At 44.3% G+C, this 20,623-nt stretch overlaps 2 long non-coding RNA genes across 2 annotated transcripts in view; one reads left to right on the top strand and one right to left on the bottom strand.

Moving 5' to 3' along the window:
- LOC128341533 (uncharacterized) overlaps positions 1-1,371 on the bottom strand; it is a 95,619-nt gene extending 94,248 nt beyond the window's left edge. The window contains exon 1 of the long non-coding RNA XR_008314432.1: positions 1,285-1,371. This is a non-coding gene — a long non-coding RNA (uncharacterized LOC128341533). The remainder of the gene's footprint in view (positions 1-1,284) is intronic.
- The window catches only part of LOC128341532 (uncharacterized), a 105,349-nt gene that overhangs the window by 35,057 nt on the left and 49,669 nt on the right, over positions 1-20,623 (top strand). The window lies entirely within an intron of this gene.

Raw genomic sequence — 20,623 nt, 5'->3', positions numbered from 1 at the left:
CAAAGGGTTTCAGTGTATTTATTTATCTTTGCTGTGGAGGAATTCTTTGCCACATTGAGCCTTACAAATGTCTTGTGAAATTCACAGGACTAGCAAGATTTGACTCGTGCAAGTGCTTTGTTGGCAAAAACTATGTTGCGTGAGTCCACATTCATGGGTCTGATGCTTTTTAAAAACCATCCAAATGGCTGTTACTGTATATTGTAGCCACAATATAATCTTAAACTTGTAGAAATCCTCTCTCTCTCTCTCTCTCTCTCTCTCGTATTTATATAATGCCTGACGTGTATCTCTAGGTGATGCATACAATTTAAACAGAACAAATATAAAACAGAGTATAAACAATTAAAACCATTTCGCAAAATAAAATGTTAAAACAATTCATGGGATAAAAACAATTAAACAATTTAAAATTAATTTCACTTAAAAGCCTGAGGGAACAGGTCAGGGGCGTAGCAAGGTTGGAGTGGGCCCAGAGACAAGATTTTAAAATGGGCCCCCCCCACTCAAAGTCCAGGGCCTCCGCACACCCCAGGCCCCCAAGGATTTAAGTCTGATATTCCAAAATAAGTATGCTGCCTGGAAATACATTTCACTGAATACACACACGCACACGTCACAATATATAGTGATATACATTGAGTACTATACATTTGTTTTACTTTTAATGCCTAGAACACACTAGAAAGATGAATGATTAAAATGGGCCCCTCGCTGCAGATTAGCCAAGGAGACTTTCAACCATGCAGGGTGAGCCTATGTTTGTTTTCTCAGAATTCTGAACAAATTCAGTCAAGTTTGATTCCAGGAGGTTTTTCACAGGAGGCTTTTAAAGCCCTTTTACACACCTCTCCTCTGGAATGGTGGTGCTGCATTCACATGTTGGCCAGATTTACCCTGAAGTCCCTGCAAGTTATTGGGGAGCAGTTCACACACAAGAAAAATAAAATAAAATAAAAGCACAAGACATGCTTCACAGTTCTCACTCAGACCTTCTGGGTTGCAAAACAACTTGAACATAAGTGCATTTATAAATGAACGAATAAAATAAATATAATACTGTTTCTTCCAGAAGTTTTTGTAATTTTCTGCCATGAAACAAGCCACTTACAGGACTTTTTAGATAGTTTTTTTTAAGCCAGCAAATTTTCCAAGCTGTTTAAAAATAAATATTCAGAGACTTCTCAGTCCCCCCCATTTCAAAGCCCTATGGCAAGCAGATCCCTATATATCTGGGGGTGGGGGGGTGGGGAAGGTAACCACAAAAAGGAGTTCACACTCTACCTGGCAGCAAGGGGTCTTCTGCTGCAGAGAACAGTGGAGGCCTCTCTGGCTGCCTCCTCCTTCCTGGCTGGCTTGGGCCCTACTGGAGTTCAGGCTTCACTGCGGCCTACACGGAGGCCTCCGTGGAAGCCCCGCCCACCCGCCGATCAGCTGAGAGGCGGGAGAAAAGGAGCTCTTGGCAGCTGGCCTGCTGCTTCGATTGCGGCCAGCAGAACAAGCAGGAGAGCCGGCGAAGAGGGCAAGTGGCTGAGGGGCCTTGGGGCTGGGCAGGGGGCAATGGGGAGTCACGTGAGGTGCCCCTGGGGTGCCCCTCCAGGCAGTGGGGCCCCCAGACAACCGTCTCCCCTTGCCCGATCGTTGTTACGCGCCTGGAACAGGTGTGTCTTGAGGGTCTTCCTAAAAGTAAACAGAGATGGAGATGCTCTTATTTTGACAGGGAGCATATTCTAAAGCCCCAGGGCAGCCAAAGAAAAGGCCCAGTGCTGAGTTGCCACTAAACTCGCCGGTGGCAACCTTAACCAGAGTTCTCCAGATGAGGTCCGGTTACAAATATGAATGAAATATGAATGAAATACTTGGTCTTCCTCTATCCATGTCCCAACTCTCCATATTCTTCTCCCTTCAATTTGCATATACTTACTGTATTAAAAAATAACATATATAGCACAAATCAATGATCAGGCTTTAACCATTCAATGTGCCAACTGAAACCCATAGAAACAATAATCAAAACACTTTAAAAGTCATGTGCACGCATAGACACACCCCAAACAGCAAGACAGCAGCTAAAAACAATGCTAAAGGAGTATAAGATTAACTTCAAAATGCCTACTTAAGAACTGATCTTACAGGTCTTTTGAAAAGATTAATTATATCCTTTCCAGTCCAGCTTCTGGTTTGGGTGCAAGATGAAACTGTCTTGACTGCTCTGGTGAATGACGTATGCCAGGAGATAGATGTGGAGTATGACCCTGTTGATTCTCCTGGACTTCTTAGTAGCATTCAGTCCCATCAAATAGGGTATTGATCATTCTGTATTATAGCTCCAGATTGGGATATGGTGGCTATGATCCTGCCTGGAAGGTCACACCTAGAAGGTGGTACTGGTGGATACTTATTCTACCCCTTGGCCTTTGGAATACTATAGAATACTGCAGGGAACTATTCTGCCTCCCATTCTGTTTAATATATATGCTATACATAAAACTATTGTATACATGAAACCATTGGGAGAGGTAATCTGTGGACTGCGGTATCAACAGTATTCTGATGACACCCAGCTACACCTATCATTGGAGTCAACAGATTCCAGGGAGGAGTTGAGTGTCCGGAACAAGCTTTTGGAGGCTATTTTGCGTTGCATGGAGGCATACAAGCGGAAACTTAATCCAGAAAAGACAGAGGTGTTCTGAGTCAGCAAAACTGATTATTAGCAAATCAGGTCCTGGATGGGGTCATATTCCAAAGTTTGCAGCCTGGAGCTTCTCCTGGACCTGATGCTGTCTCTGGAAATACAGGAGGGCCTTTTACTGGCTAAGACTGCTACACATGCTGCAAACGTACTTGGAGAAATCCAACCTGACCTCAGTCACTCAAACATTGGTTATATTCAGATTGGATTATTGCAATGCCCTCTTCTTGGGGCTGCCCTTGAAGACAGTGTGGACCTTCAGCTGGTTCAGAATGCTGTCAAGGATCCTTATGGACACTAGTTGCTTCTTGAGTATTATACCCATCTCATGGCAGCTTCACTGGTTGCCAGTTTGCTTCAGCTAGATTCAAAGTGCTGATTTTGGTCCATAATGCCCACATGGTTTGCGATTTGGGTTTCTGTCAGATTACATTCGTCCATACGAATCTGCTTGAGCTCGCTGTTCTACACCACAGACTGTGCTCTTGGCCCAACCACTGACTCATATTTGGTTGACAGGGAGTAGGAATAGGGCCTTTTCAGTTGTGACCTGTTGACATTGAAATGCCCTCTTGGAGGAGCTTCACCAGGCTCCCTCTTGTAGAGTTTAAAATGTATTGAAAGCTTGTCTCTTTAGACAAGCTTTTAAGTATTTTTGTCTGTTGGTTTTCACATGTGGTTTTAATTAGGGCTCTAGGTTTTTTAGCAAGATTTTAGCCCATTTTTATACTGCCCTGTTGCCAGTTTACTTTTATTTTAATGTTTTTAATTGTGATCTATTCTTGTGAGCTGCTCTGAGCAGCATTGTGCTGGAGGGGCCGAATATACATATTTTAAATTAATAAAGGCAATTAATATAAAAGGCAATAAGGAGGTACAATGACAAATTGCAGCTTAATCCTGAGCACTGGTGGAGGAAGCCAGCCAGCAGCCTGTATTCATCCCGCCAGTGCCCCCACGCCTTGCCCCCGCATCTGACATCAGAGGCAGGGGGTATAGCTGGGGTGCCAAGTGTGGCCCCTGATTGGCTGTGACCTGGGTTCTTTGAACCCATCCACTCAATGGTGGGCCCGCTCCTGATCCTTTGGATTTGGACTATAAAATCATGCATGGTGTGGAGAAAGAGGGTAGAGAGAAATTCTTCTCCCTCTCACATAACACTAGAACCAGGGGTCATCCCATGAAATTGATTGCCGGGAAATCTAGGACCAACAAACGGAGGTACTTTTTCACACACGCATAATCAACTTTTGGAATTCTCTGCCACAAGATGTGGTGACAGCCAACAACCTGGATGGCTTTAAGAGGGGTTTGGATAACTTCATGGAGGAGAGGTCTATAAATGGCTACTAGTCGGAGGGCTATAGGCGGGCGCGGTTCGTGAATGTGCCTCCGGCGGGGTGGCGGGCAGCTTCTTTAAGGTAAACGGAGCCGGTGCTCCGTGCTGCCCAGCAGCCCCCGCGGTGGGGAATCGCCTCCGCCACTCACCTGGCTCCTGCGGAGGTGAGCCCCCGCCAGTGGCCAGGTGAGTGGTGGAGGCAATTCCCTGTCGTGGGGGCTGCTGAGCAGCACAGAGCACCAGCTCCGTTTACCTTAAAGAAGCCACCTGCCGCCCCCCACCCCCATAGGAGAGTTTACAAGCTGCGCCTGGCTATAGGCCATCTCCAGCCTCAAGGCAGGATGCTTCTGAATACTAGTTGCAGGGGAGTAACAGCAGTAGAGAGGATATGCCCTCAACTCCTGCCTGTAGGCTTCCAGCAGCATCTGGTGGGCCACTGTGTGAAACAGGATGCTGGACTAGATGGGCCTTGGGCCTGATCCAGCAGGGCTGTTCTTATGTTCTTAACAAGCAGAAGGTTGCCGGTTTGAATCCCCACTGCTACTATATCGGGCAGCAGCAATATAGGAAGATGTGAAAGGCATGATCTCATACTGTGCTGGAGGAGGAAATGGTAAACTCCTCCTGTATTCTACCAAAGAAAAACCCCAGGGCTCTGTGGGTGCCAGTAGTCAAAATCGACTTGACAGCACACTTTAAATTTAAATTTTAAACACAAAGATTACTTTGTGTTTTTAAGGGAAGCAGTTATAAAACCAGGTAGAATTATATATAATGGTTGAAACATCACTCAAATGCATTTGTGCAGTTTTTGTGCTGCGCATCAGCACTTTTACGCAACTGTGAAACATTGTGCAGTATGTCAGCCAGAGAGAAGAAAGTGGCTGAAATGAACATCCCGCCCCTTGGCCTCTCAGAGTCTTAAAAAGGCCCTGTATGGAAAGTGCTTTTTCTGCCCATTCTTCCTGTCCTGGACCAATCCTGCTTTTTCTCTTCAACCACATTCATATTCTATTGCTCCTAACATTGTCTGCCACTTCCCTGGGCTTCCTTAGGCCAATTGTGTCAAACTAAAGCTCTCCAGAGCTGACAACTCCCACCATCTCCAGTCACAATGGCCAGTAGCCAGGGATGATGGGAGCTGTAGGGCAACATTGGCAGGAGGGCCACGGTTTGATATCTTTGCCTTAAGCCTTGAGCTTTATAGCTGCTTCCCTCATACACACAGGGAAATCTTGGAGCTCCTCTCATGATTGATGAGAAGAGCTCCAGGCGGTCTGCGAGGAAGGCAGGTTTAACTTACCTTCCCCTCAGACAATCTCCTTTCCTCTCCTGCCCAGATGACTGGCAGCTTGCCTGGCAGCTCCAGGGGTTGGGGTCCCAGGATGTGCCACCATGCATTGCCCTGCCCCCCAGAACTCCAATAATGCTCCACATGAGTGTGTGGTGCATTATTGGGTTCCCCCCTCCGCCCCCGAGTGTGCCAGCTGCAGCTGCAAACAGCCACGGCTGACGCACGATAAAAAAAAGCTAAGAGAGTGCTCGCTCCCTTCACCTCAAATTAGAGGGAGGCTACTTAGGCAGGTTTGCTGCCATGTAGCCGCCGGGATCAGGCCCAATCCCAGCAGTTCACACGAATGGGCAAAACCGGGCTGGATTCCCTTAGCCCAGTTTTGCATGTGTGTGTGAATAGCCTCCTTATATGGATTTAAGTAAAGATTTATTCAGCAACAACTCCATTTTCTCCTTCTCCTTTCTCTCCCTTTTCCTTTCTGATTCCTTCCCTACACTCTCTACAGGATCCCCCTTAGGACAAATGCCCAAACAATAAAATACAAAGATTACTGGATAGAATACAACACCATCCCCTTTATGAGAACCAAAAATTGAATTGATTTAATTATCTAGTGATAAAGTCTTGAAGACATTTAGGTGGTCTCCTGTCATGAACACTCTGCCCAGTTCTAGGGTTGTCTGACAGAGGAGCTGTTAGTTTTGTCCTTTCTGGTAAAGAGGACTGTCCATCATGTTCATCAGCCCCATCTACAAGACCAAAACTGGAGGCAAGATCAAAGACTATTAACCATAACCTTCTTTTATGGTTAAGCTATGGAGAATCATCATAGGTAGAAATGCTTCCCTGAAAGCTTATCTAGGTGAAAAACCATTGTCTGTGGTGTTTTTCTACAATGGATAATGGAGGTTAGAGGTCTTAGTTGGTGACCTCTTCCTTGAATAGAACTACTTCTCTGGTATGTATCTTGTTTAAACAAATTGTGGTCATCTTTATTGACATTTTCATATATTAACCTTTAATGCATCAAGAATAAACAATATATCATTACTTGACCTTCTCCTTTTGCTACCATTTGTTTTACTCTACTGGGACTTCTTCAAATTGCTTTAACAGAGGCCCGAAATAACACATCCACCCCCATCCCCCACCCCTAGTGTGTTTTAGTGCCTTGGACTGTAGCAAGGTTGATTTGCTTTTGTTGTGTACACTTTATTTTTCCAGAAGAACTTACATGCACAAAATTCTTTAAAAGCAGCAGGGGATTTTTCTAAAGTTAATTGTGTGGTGAGTACAAGAAGGGTAGTGTGGAAGTTCCACAGCAATTATTTCCATTTGTAATCCTGACTTCTGAATTATGGATGCCTATGTACTTTTCATACCTTCCTCTGTACCTTTTAATAGGTTTGTTCATTCACAGTTAATTCTGTACATGGGGGAAAGAGAGAGAGAGAGAGAGATTGCAACTGTGTATTAAATCTGAAAGCATTTTGAAAAGAGGACGTGGTGTTCAGATCTGCAAATTGAAAGAGTGACCTTGGGCCATGAATGAAGTTGCTTTTGAAAATATGATCCTATTACATTTAACACTTTTACCCTAAAAAGTTTATCATCATACAATCAGATGAATGAACATCATTCTCAGAGGAACTAAAATGACAGTCTGCATTTCTCTCATCTACATTTGAAATGAGTGTTTGCTTCAATGGTATTTGTGATGGAAGAATGTTCTGAGGACTGCACCACTGTGGCATGGCATGGGAAGGAAGTTATTTATCACATTTTTATCCCAGACTTCTTCCAGGGTGTCATACATGGCATTTTAACCTCACAATAACCCTGTGAAGTGGGTTAGGGTGTGTGTGTGTGTGTGTGTGTGTGTGTGTGTGTGCAAAGGGGGGGGGAGACAGAGAGAGAGCGCGCAACTTGTCCAAAATTGCCCTGTGGGTTAATTAACCATGATGGATGTGGTCTTTATCCTTCCTCTAGACCTGGACAAAAGGCAGTGAGCCGGGTCTCGCAATAAGTGAGACCTGGTTTAGAAGGGTGAGTGGGGAGAGCGGGCTAAGCCCGCTCTCCCCGCACATGAGCAGGGAGGGAGCCCTGGGCAGCCAGATCGGCTGCTCACATGATTGCCAGCTCCGGGATGGAGCCAGTGGGGGCTGGGGAGCTCGGGGGGCACGCAGGGAATACTGGGGAGACCCTTGGAGCTGGGAAGCGGCATTTGCCTCCCCTCCGGGGGGTCTACACATGAGTAACTGTGGCACAGAGTCGTGCCGCGGCTACTCTCAATCTTTAAAACCCGGTATGCGGAGCGCTCGCTCTGCAAACCTGGTTTTAGGGCAGAGGTACTTAGGCGGGTTACCCGCCTAGGAACCACCAGGCTCGCAGCCAAGCCCGGTGGTTCACACAATGAGGCGAAATTGGGCTAGCCTCCGCTACCCCAATTTCACCCCATCGTGTGAATAGCCTCAGTGTATCATTTCTCTGAACCCCTTTTTTCAAACAGTAAAATCTGGTATGAATATCTAGCTGTAAAAGTTGGGGAATTCAAAAGACTATAGTCTGGGCTCTACTTTATGTGGGTACATTTTGACTTCATGTGAAATTAACAAAGGACTAAATCCTGGGTTATTCTTAGTAGGGTATGCAACACATCAACCCACTAATCGGGTCTGAGACAACAAAAGCTCTATTGGAGGATTTTTCACTGGAAATGATTCCAATGAATAATTCCTCTGCTATTAGTAAACCATTCAGTACAATACTGATCAACTCCTGGCAGTTTTGGAGGATACTGATTATCCAGATCCACTTCTGGATCCAAGTTTTTTCTGAGGTGTGAATTCTCATTCTATCATAGCAAATGAGATTTTTTTCAATTAAACAACTCTCATGACCCCACTTTCACTTTTTCACACTTTCCTTTACTATGAATAATATGAGGAAGTAATCAATTTAGCACACTTCACCTTATGAAGACAAACCTCATAAAAATAAATTCACCAAAATTCACCCCCTGCCCAATCACTCTTAAATTGGGCATGGGTGGTAGCCTCCACCCATTAGACACTATCTACCAGCCCACCCCACTCCTTTGGGGCAGATCCACTTTCTGCCCCCAATCTGCCCCAAAGACACCCAAAATTCAAAAATTCTCAAAAAATCAGCCCTCTGCCCAATCCCCCTGAAATGGGGGTGGTAGCCTCCACCCATGAGGCACTACCACCCCACCCCACTATTTTGGGGCAGATCCACTTTCTGCCCCCAAACTGCCCCCAAGTCACTAAAACTTCAAAAATTCTCAAAAAATCAGCCCTTTGTCCAAACACCCTGAAATTGGGGTGGTAGCCTCCACCCATGAGGCACTACCACCCCACCCCACTATTCTGCCCCAGGCCCCACTTTCTGCCCCAATATGCCCCAATCTGCCCCAAAGACATGAAAATTTCAGAAATTTACCAAAAATCAGCCCTTTACCCAATCCCCCTGAAATTGGGGTGGTAGCCTGCACCCATTAGGCACTACCACCCCACCCCACTCCTTTTGCCCAGATCCCATGCTATGCCCCCGAACTGCCCCAAAGTCACTAAAACTTTAAAAATTTACCAAAAATCAGGACTTTGCCCAATCCCCCTGAAATTGGGGTGGTAGACTCTACCCATTGGGCAATACCACCCCACCACAAAATTTTGCCCCTGGGCCCCTTTTTACCCCCCAAATCGATTCAGATTCGGATTCAGATTAAATCCAAATCCGAACCGAATCAAGGGTGATTCGGGTGACCCAGATTTGGGCACAAAACAGAACAGGGGTGATTCGGCTCGGGTCCGAGCCGAATCACCCGAAAATCCGAATTGCACACCCCTACCATGCACATCCCTAGTTTCTGTTCCAAAGCTGGGCCTGAAGCCTGATAAAATGGATCTAGATAGTCCATTTCCTCCAAGACTGTCTGGAGCTGGTCAGCCATGACACACTCAAGCACCTTGCCCAGGAAGGGAATATTGGCTACAGGCTTATAGTTGTTTACATCCTTTGGGTCTAGACTGGGTTTCTTTAGGAGTGGTTGAATAATAGCTTCCTTTAATAATGCTGGGACCACTCCCTCTCTCAATGAGGTGTTTAGAACCTGCTGGACCCAGGTAAAAACTCAGGCAGTGCTTGCTGCCTGGAAGCATCTATTCTTCCTCTCTCCCTCTCTGGAGGGAGAGAAATTGGAATAGATGCTTTCAGGCAGCAAAGGCTGGCTGAAATAAACGGCAAGTGCTTATAGCATTTGCAACTTATAGCATTCATCAGACTCCATGATAAGAGGGCCAGAAGGCTGTTTATAATAATAAACAAGAGATCCTTGATTACTGCTATGCAACAGGCAAATGATAATTCCATTATTTCCTTCGGGTTCTAGGGAAATGGGACTTAACTTTGTATGCAAAAGATATTCCGTACAAATGCTGCAAACCACAATTTCCAACAGAGGAATCCTTTCAGTTGCCAGACTTAAATGCTTAAATACCACAGAGTTCAAAGTCCTTTTGCACTGGAGACTGTCATTGTCATTGTGTTTTAATCAGGGTTGAGAAAAATGGATTTTAAAAATTTAAATCTGATTTTTAAAACATTGAATTGATTTTTTGATTTAAATTTTTTTTTAATTCATAAAAAAAGAACCTAGGTCAAAGATATCATCTTGCATAATAATCATAACCTCATTATATTATATGAACATGTTAAGAGCAGTATATGAGGATAAGAGTCAATAGTCCTGATCAATCCTATTCTGCAGGTGGTGTAGATGCAGCACACATACACAGTCAAGCCCTTCCCTGCTGCCTCCAAAGTGCAGCGACAAAGATGGTCAACAAATTAATTGAGGATTTGGGATGATGAAGCAGACCTGAGTGAGAAGAAGTTATAGATTATTATAAATGCAAGAGACTGGGGTGGGGAATAGAAAGGGCAAACAAAAGTGAACAAATTAGTCATACAATCCCGAGGAAATGATTATGGAGTGTATCCTCCACTGTAGAAGGGAAACACCTAACATGGCAGCAGGCTGTGAAAGAGACCCCATTTGGGAACCTTTTAATGACGTTTTTATGGGTAAGACGGGCATGTGCATGAAATGCAAACAGTGCAACAAAGAAATGCAAGGCCCAGTTGCCCGAATGAAACAGCATTATGAGAAGTGTGTACCTACTACAGTGTGTACCTATTTTCTATAAAGAAACCCACATCTATCTCTGAATATGCATTAAGGTTATATTAGACAACAAGAATATACTTTTACTAGAAAATGATGATTTTCCTGACTAGTGATTTAAATCATTAAAATCGAGCCTTTCTGTGAAGTGATTTAAATCATGAATTAAATAGTGATTTAAATCCATTTGGTTTAAATCAAATCAACCCTGGCTTTAATGGTACGCTAAAAAGAATCTTATTCATAATGGTATGACCTTTGATATATGGCCCTTTAAGGAGGAGAAGAGGAGAACAGGTCTTGCAGTAGTGAATATGAACTGTCCCCTTTGCTAAGCAGGGTCTGCCCTGGTTAGTATTTAAATGGGTCACTGCATGTAAGATATTCCCCTTATAAGATGGGGCCACCGCTCAGTGACAGAGCATCTGCTTGCATGTAGAAGGTCCCAGATTCGCTCCCTAGCATCTCCAGGTAGGACCAGGAAAGACTATGGAGGGAGTGAAAGGGGAATAGATGCTTTCAGGCAGCAAAGGCTGGCTGAAATAAACGGCAAGTGCTCGCTGGGGGTGGGGGGAAGCACAAGGGGTTGACTGTATGTCTTAACTGTTAAGGCATGCTGAGTATGTGTGCGCTCTTGCTTTGTTTAAAGCCTGTTAGTGGACCAAAGGGATTTAGGGATGTGCGAACCAGTTCGAATTTGAACCAGTTCAAATTCAAACCAGGGTGGTTCGAAGGTTCGAATTCGAACCGAACCAGCCATCAGGTTCGAGCTGCAGGTTCAAATTCGAACCAAACCAGGGGGTGGTTCGATTCAAACCGGTTCAAACTGGTTCAAACCTGTTTGGACATGCAAAAATTGGTAGGATGGTAGCTGGCACCCAGGGGTACCTGTCGCCCCAACCCCAAAGCAATCGGACACTCGTACGATTTTTTTATGAATTTTTGAAAATTATTTATATTTTTTTCTCATAGGGTATAATGGGACTCGAACCAGGCCATTATACCTTATTGTGGAGGATCCATGGGTGCCAACAATCATGCAAACCCTGAAGCAATAAGACACCCCTATGATTTTTTATGAATATTTGAAATATTTTTAATTATTTTTCTCATAGAGTATATGGGACCCGAACCAGTCCATATCCCCTATTGTGGAGCACCTAGGGGCACAAAAGCGGGGTGGGTGGGTGGTAGACAGACAGGGGTGCCTACCACCCACAAAACCCCAAGGCAATTGGACACTCCTCTGAATATTGATGAATTGTTAAAGTATTTTTGAATTCCTCATAGAGAATAATGAGGATTGCCGCAAATGTATAGCTTCACGTCGGGGGGAAAGGGGTGTCATAGAGTGGAGTGTGGTGGGTGGTAGTTCCTAGGGTGGGCAAGGAAGCTATCAGAATCATTTAAAAGGAATTGGGCAAAGGGCTGATTTTTAAGTGATTTTTGAAGTTTACGCGTCTTTAAAGTTTTCCCCCATTAGGTATAATGGAGGGTGTATCACTTCACGTCAGGGGGAAAGGGGTGGCCTAGAGCAGTGTGGGGTTGGTGGTACTGCCAGGTAGGGGCAAGGAAGCTACCTGAATTTTTTCAAAGGATTTGGGCAGAGGGCTGATTTTTGGTGAATTGTTGAAGTTTACGCGTCTTTAAGGTTTTTCCTCATAATAAGTTATAATGGAGCTTCCAGCAGCCCCATAAGTGCACTTGGGGGGTGCTGGGGTGGCCCAGAGCGAGTGGTGGTGTAGTGCACATAGCGTGCCAACCACCCCCATGGGTTTCTAACCTATGGGGTACAGGGTTCTGTTGTTTCTGAGGTATTCTGAGTGTGGATTCTATGATAGCAAATTAGAATGGATTCATGGTGTCTCATTGAAAATCTCATTGAAATCTTGCTCAGTCCCACCTCTTATTCTAGGAGCAAAGAGTTCAAAATACAGCATGTGAGCTTTTGAGTTACACAGAGCTCTTCTTCAGGCTACATGGGGAAGAACATTTATTCCAAAAAGGGACAGTATAGATATTTCTGTTTATCATGTCCACACTCAGAAATACCTTGTTTTCTTTTAAATTTGTTGACCATTCAATCTGAAAAAGAGTTCTGTGTCACTCGAAAACTCACATACCTCATTTGGTATGTGACGGGTGGTTCACTGGCTGGCTGCATGCTATTTTTCTGACTGACTTTGTTCTCCTGGACCAACAGGGGTAATCTGATTTTAAAATGCAACGTATTATTCTTGCACCATAAACAATTATACAGTCTGCTTCCCACACAAAAACAAACACTCAAAGTACCCTGCTTACAGACAGACATCCATGTTCTATAATTAACAGATACAACTGGATAAACAGACACAAGGCTTTAGATAAATTTTTGTGACTAGAGCCTGGTTTACTTAATTTTTCTAATTTAGGTTTCATGTGCATTACCAACATTATTATGATTGTGTGAATCCATGCCAAGGTGGTTGATGGCTCAAGATGAATCTGAGAATCCTTGATGTGTGTTTGCATATTCATGCTAATTATTATTTATTTATTATTTTTATTTTTCACAGTTATATCCCGCTCTTCCTCCACGGAGCTCAGAGGAACATAACAAGGTTATTTTTATCCTCACAACAACTCTGTGAGGTAGGTTAGGCTGAGAGATACATGACTGGCCCAGAATCACCCAGTGAGTTTCATGGTTGAATGAGGATTTGAACTCAGGTCTTCCCGGTTTCATGTAGTGCCATAATTTGTTAATTAAAAGATTAACAAGCTTGACTTGTATTTTTGAGCTGATATTATGGTAAAGTTATCTGAAAGATGGGCATCAGATGTTTAGACAGGGGCGCAATTTCAGTGCTTGCCCTAGGCGCTGTTTTCCCTAGATAGACCTCTGGGCTTGACTACTGCAATGCGCTCTACATGGGGCTGCCTTTATATATAGTTTGAAAACTTCAGTTGGTTCAGAATGCAGCAGCTAGAGTGGTCTTCAGGGCATCTCAGAGAGACCATATTATGCCTGTTTTAAAGCAATTGCACTGGCTATCCATATGTTTCTGGGCAAAATACAAAGTGCTGGTGATCACCTTTAAAGCCCTAAATGGCTTAGGACTGGGTTACCCGGGAGAGCGCCTTCTTCTGCATGATTCCCACCGCACACTGAGATCACCGAGAGCCGTCTGTCTGCGTTTGCCGCCAGCTCATCTGGCGGTGACTCATGAGAAGGCCTTCTCTGGAGTCACTCCTGGGCTGTGGAATGCGCTCCCTATAGACGTTCGTGGTTTAACATCTTTGCCAGCCTTTAAAAGAGCCCTTTAGACACATTTTAACTGTTTTAACAGTGTTGTTTTTCTTGTGTTTATTTTTGTGAACTGCCTAGAGTTTTTGGAGTTTAAATAAATACATTTTAATATATATATAAAAATGCGTCATATTAATATTGAATCAAATGGTATTGGGCTGAGGTGTGTGTGTGTGTGTGGGCGGGGGTTTACTATTACTGAAGATCCAGCTTCTATGAAAAAATCAGTGGCCTGAAGAAATTTTAAATCATCACCTTTACTTTCCTGGTCTTGTCCAATAATGCACCAGAAAAGGAAACAATGTAATGATATGGTCTCCTTTTCCTGGTCTATTACTGGGGGCAAGAAATCGATGCATCCTGGAACTATAGATACAGACATTCCTTTCCCTAGTACTGCACCAGGAAATGGATATAACATCATAACATTGCTTCCTTTCCTGGTGCATTGTAGGGTGGTACCAGAAAAGGAAATGCAGCGATTTTAAACCTGTTGCTATAGGCTGACAAATTTGTCACTGAAGCTGGATCATCATTTAAGTTAAGCCTGCTACCCGCACCCCAATGTATTGACACTGATTATTGGCTCAATGCGATCCAGGCCACTCCCTGCATTGTAAGCATAATGCAAGAATGGCCTGAATCAGGACTGGCTCAATAATCCAGGCCATGCACAGACCTAGTGCTTAGGAGCTGTGGCTGATTGTAATAGGTCTGTGTGGCTATAGAGCAGGGGTTCTCAACCTTGGGTCCCCAGATGTTGATGGACTTCAATTCCCATAATCCCCAGCCAAAGGCCATTGGGGCTGGGGATTATGGGAGTTGAAGTCCATCAACATCTGGGGACCCAAGGTTGAGAACCCCTGCTGTAGAGGGAGCAGGTTCTAGCTTAAGCATAAGGGCTTCTGCCCTGTCCTCTTCCAGCTAGGTTTTAATCTGTTGCAACATGTGTTGCCAGACACTCAAGCCCTAATAATGGATCTTTTCAGCAAGGGCTAAACCTATGTGTAGATATGGGAATGACACAAATGGAGAAGGCAAGCTTCAAATGCAAAACTTTCAATGTTCATTGAAAAGCAATAAAAATATACTAATATCATTCACACAACTGAAATCCCTGGTGACTAGTGAGGGCTGGAGGGAAGGCAGGAGTATACTTACCTTCCCCTAAATGATCCTCTTATTCCTGCAAGCCTGGCCTCCAGGAATCCCGCAACGCAACATACGAGGAGCGCGGTACATTGGGGGGATTCCCCTGTGAGTCAGGCACTCTAGGCACCTGGCTCTGTGTCTGCTTGGACTGCATGCAGTCTGAGCATTCGCATGGCCATTTACCTGGGTAGAAAGGCATGCGTTCACCCTTCTACCCAGATAAACGGTCAGGTAAAAATCCCGGGCTACCCAGGAGGTAGGGATGTGCATGCAACCCATTTGGCTTGTTCGGTTTGAACCTGAACCAGATTTGAACTGACCCAGCCTGGTCTGGGTCCAGGTGCAGCCAAACTGGGTCCAGTCTGGTTGAACTGGACTGAACCGGTTCTGGGGATATACTTGTAAATACCAGTGAGGATTCCCCTTTACAAGTACAGGGGTGGAGGACTGTGTAAGGGGCAGCCACGTGAGGGTGGCAAGACAGGGAAAAAGCTGCTTATCTGGCTCGCCCTGGCTACCACCACTCGATGCACACTCCCCACTCTTTTACCAAGCCGCTGGCTCAGTGGCAGCTCGGTTCTGGCCTGTGCGAATGCATCAGCAACAGCCCCATTCACATCTGCATCATAGAATCATTGTCCAAAATGGTATAGAATTGGCTCAAGCAGGGATGAAGTTGGGGATGCATCCAGCCTTATGGCCATCACAGGGTCAGTCATGCTGGTGTAGCCTTATGCCCCAAAATTAGAAGTGTAAGAAAATAATTATTATTATTTCTTGTTTACCCAGTAAGACAGGTGTTATCGACTGGTTTGTTTTATCCAGACATTGAGTCCTTCCCAAGGACCTGGGATGGCTGAATTTTATTGTCAGTTGTTATAGATATCGTCGCAGAATATAGGCTGTTCCCAGTAAAGCTGCTTTTTGTAATTGGCTGATGGTGATTTCTGTGGCCCCTATGGTGTTGAGGTGCTCTTCAAGGTCTTTTGGGACTGCACCCAGGGCGCCAATGACCACTGGGATGATTTGGGTCTTTTTCTGCCACAGCCTTTCAATTTCAATTTGTAGATCTTTGTATTTGGTGATTTTTTCTATTTCTTTTTCTTCTATTCTGCTATCCCCTGGTATTGCTATGTCGATTATTTTGACTTGTTTTTCTTTCTTCTCGACTACAGTTATATCTGGTGTATTGTGTGGCAGATGTTTGTCTGTTTGTAGTCGGAAGTCCCATAATATTTTCACATCTTCATTTTCTTCAACTTTTTCAATTTATTGTCCCACCAATTCTTGGCTACAGGTAGCTTGTATTTTTTGCAGATGTTCCAGTGTATCATCCCTGCTACCTTGTCATGCCTTTGTTTGTAGTCAGTCTGTGCGATCTTCTTACAACAGCTGATCAGGTGGTCCACGGTTTCATCTGCTTCTTTACAAAGGCGGCACTTGCTGTTTGTTGTGGATTTTTCGACTTTTGCTCTTATTGCATTTGTTCTTAGTGCCTGTTCTTGTGCAGCCAGTATTAAACCCTCTGTTCCTTATTTATAATAATAATAATAATAATAATAATAATAATAATAATAATAATTATTATTATTATTATTATTATTATTATTAAGCACTGAAATTCCTCTACTGGAATTCTACTGGGGCATGACAGATCTCCGCAGCAGAAAAGCAGTGGAATTATAACTGGGTTCTCCAGAAATAATTGTCTTATTGACCCACAGAAAAATGTCCAGTCACAATTATTCCATTAATGAGATAAAAGTACTTATGCTTACCACCGGTCAAGATCAATACAGTACTTTTCAGCTAGCTGAGGTGACCAGTCCTTGCAGGGCTGCTCAACTTTGGCCGTCTTGCAGATGTTGGCCTACAACTCCCACAGTCCCTGGCTACTGGCCACTGTGACTGGGGATTATGGGAGTTGTAGTCCAAAAACAGCTGGAGGGCCTAAATTGAGCAGGCCTGCAGGCTTAGAAAAGAGTCAGTGCGGAGCCGTCTCGGAAGAAGTGGGAACACCTCCCCTTCCTACTGAGCAATGCTTATATCCATTTTCCCACAACGAAACTTAGTGGAACATGTTTCTCTTGATCTTTTCATGTTTGTTGAAACATTAATTGGTTATTCCTTAACCTTTCACATCACCTGACATTGTATGCCAGCCAAGGAGCTATGTCAATGTGTGTGTTTGTTTTCTGTACCTGAGTAGAGAACATCTTCTGCTGTAAATGAATATAGCTTTTGTGGTGGGCTACATGCTTCCTGAACACACTTATCATGATTAGGGATGTGCAAAAAATTTCGGGCACAGAACGATCTGTGCCTGAAACGAACAATTTTGGGTGATTCGGGGCTGAAACGAATCACCCCCGATGTCCCCCGATATTTTTCAGGCACGAGCCGAATCACCCGAATTTCGGGCATGAAAAATTCGGGTGATTCGGTTTACGGTTGATTTTTGGTGAATTTTTAAAGTTTTAGTGACTTTGGGGCAGTTCGGGGGCAAAGCATGGGATCTGGGCAAAAGGAGTGGGGTGGGGTGGTAGTGCCTAATGGGTGCAGGCTACCACCCCAATTTCAGGGGGATTGGGCCAAGGGCTGATTTTTGGTAAATTTCTGAAAATTTCATGTCTTTGGGGCAGATTGGGGCATATTGGGGCAGAAAGTGGGGCCTGGGGCAGAATAGTGGGGTGGGGTGGTAGTGCCTGATGGGTGGAGGCTACCACCCCAATTTCAGGGGGTTTGGACAAAGGGGTGATTTTTTGAGAATTTTTGAAGTTTTAGTGACTTTGGGGCAGTTTGGGGGCAGAAAGTGGATCTGCCCCAAAATAGTGGGGTGGGATGGTAGTGCCTAATGGGTGGAGGCTACCACCCCCATTTCAGGGGGATTGGGCAGAGGGCTGATTTTTTGAGAATTTTTGAAGTTTGGGTGTCTTTGGGGCAGATTGGGGGCAGAAAGTGGATCTGCCCCAAAGGAGTGGGGTGGGCTGGTAGATAGTGTCTAATGGCTGGAGGCTACCACCCATCCCCAATTTAAGAGTGATTGGGCAGAGGGGGGAATTTTGGTGAATTTATTTTTATGAGGTTTGTCTTCATAAGGTGAAGTGTGCTAAATTGATTACTTCCTCATATTATTCATAGTAAAGGAAAGTGTGAAAAAGTGAAAGTGGGGTCATGAGAGTTGTTTAATTGAAAAATATCTCATTTGCTATGATAGAATGAGAATTCACACCTCAGAAGTTTTTTCTGCTACTACTGCTACTACTACTACTATTACTTATATACTGCTCTTCAATGAAAAGGGTATCAAAGCAGTTGAGAACACAAAGCTATGGTATGCTTAGCTAAATCATAGTTTTGTGTTATGTCTAAAATGGAGCCTGCCAATGAGCTGTTTCTTTGGCCAGGATCAGTTGTAGCACAGAACTGCAGATCCAATGGACCCATGGTTCCACGTCCCCTCCCCCCCACTCTCCCATCCACATTTGGATGTTGGAGAGAGGGGCCTCTCTGTAGTCAGTAAGATTCTAGAGAGATGGGGGAGCTGGATGTGCGGGCTTCCTTCTCAACAGAAGGGCAGCCCACACAGCCAATTGGGCCAGAGTGAGGGAGGAGCTTGCTCCCTCGATCCCATTAGGCCCAAACTATTGTGCCAGTGTTCAAACATAGCACTGGCACTGCAGAAATTGAGTTTGCGGTGGCAAAACTCCACTCTCTGACCAAAGGTTCTGATCATTCTGATTTGTCACACATTTAGGCCGAGTTCAGACGAAATAGGAAACTGGTCCCTTCATCCCCATTTTCCTAACCCAAATGTCCAGTAGGGGAAATGGTGAGGGAAACTGTGGGTTGCTTTCCCCCACAAACTCCATTTCCTCATTGGACATTTGGGTTAGGAAAATGGAGGTGAAGGGACCAGTTTCCTATTTCGTCTGAACTCGGTCTAAATGTGTGACAAATCAGAATCTAAAATCACAGTTTGCTTACAAACCACTGTTTCTACCAACTGTGGTTTCCTGTTATGTCTGAATTCAGAAATGATTGGTAAATCACAGCTAGGGCCATTTCTCCAACACAAGAGGCTGCTGCACCATGAAGTGAACTCATAAAGCTGAGTCCTGAGTAAATGAAAAGCAAAAGCAGACAAGCACCTTTAAACTGTGGTTTGCCTGTCATAAATCTAGAAGCTCAACCATACTGCAAGCTCTTAGCTACGTAGGGATGTCTGAGCCAGTTTGAAATTGAGCCAGCTTGCCTTTGAAACACTTCACTTCAAAGGCTCAACCTTGAACTGGACCAGACCCAGTTCGGTTCGGGGTCAAGCAGAACTGGGCTGGGCGGTTTGGCACTTGAAGCCCTACCAACAAAGGGGAATACAGCAAAGATTCCCCTTTAATGGTAAAAGGTCAGGGAGGATTTCTCTAGTTGTGATGGCTGTAGCAGCCATGGGCGGGGTGAAATCCTCCCCCACTGGCCTCCCCCAGAGTCTCCAGACCCAGTTCAGTTTTTATTGTTTTTATTGCATGTTTTAATCCTCTGCTGTGAGATACCCAGAGAAAAATTTGTTATGGTGCGGCTAACAAACAGGGGCATATCTAGGGTGGGGCAGGCAGGGCACGTGCCCCGGGCACCACTTGAAGGGAGGCGCCATTTTTCTAAAATCAAAAAATTAAAAAAATGGCTGCTGAAAACAAAATGGTCACTGTGCATGCTCAAATGGCCTCTGTGAGGCCCTAGGCCATGCCAAGCCATGCAGAGGACATTTGAGCATGCACAGTAGCCATTTTGTTTTCAGCGGCCATTTTTTTAAAAAAAAAATTTGAAAAATGGCCATCGCACATGCTCAAATGGTCCCTGTGAGGCCCTAGAGGCCAACAGGGGGAGTGGGAACCTTTGCATGCCCCCACAGCCTTTAGGAAGCCCCCAGAAGGGGCTACAAGTAATTTTTTTAAAAAAATTAATATAATATGTCATTGTACACGTATTCAGTTTGGCACTATGTACAGAGAGTCAGGGCTTGTTAATAATGAGCTGAAGCTTATGTGCTAGAATTGTATTCATTTGCTCTTACTTTGCTTCTTGTGAGAAGTGAGTTAAATGTGATGTCTTAATAATATGGCTATTAATGGTTAGTTTGTCTTTGAATTGGTGTGAAATCCTTAGTATTAAGGCCCACTGGAAGTTTCTGGCTCTCTTTCTCTCATTTTAACTGTATTTCTGAAATACAGTACTAGAATATATTTCAAGCAGAGACACAGTTTACTCTGCATATCCTTTAATTATTTCCAGAGTATCTGGGGAGAGTCAAAATCTCCATTTATTTTTAAAACTTATGTAATTGTGATGCTACAATGCATAGTAGAGAATTAGACAGGCACTTCTGTTTAGTTTTCCAAGTACACCTCCACATAGTATTTCGGTATTTCATGAGCTCCAGCATACTGACATTTGTAGTTTCCCAGCATTTTTTTGGTTTGGCTACATCCACTGCTAAATAGTTTTTGAAATATTAAAAGATTAGCGAGCTTGACTTGTATTTTTCAGCTGATATTATGGTAAAGTTATCTGAAAGATGAGTGTCAGATGTTTGGACAGGGGGGCGCAATTTCAGTGCTTGCCCTAGGCGCTATTTTCCCTAGATACGC

This window comes from Hemicordylus capensis, chromosome 2 (genome assembly GCF_027244095.1).
Source record: "Hemicordylus capensis ecotype Gifberg chromosome 2, rHemCap1.1.pri, whole genome shotgun sequence".
Taxonomy (NCBI): Eukaryota; Metazoa; Chordata; class Lepidosauria; order Squamata; family Cordylidae; genus Hemicordylus; species Hemicordylus capensis.
This window is presented reverse-complemented; position numbering and strand designations above follow the sequence as displayed.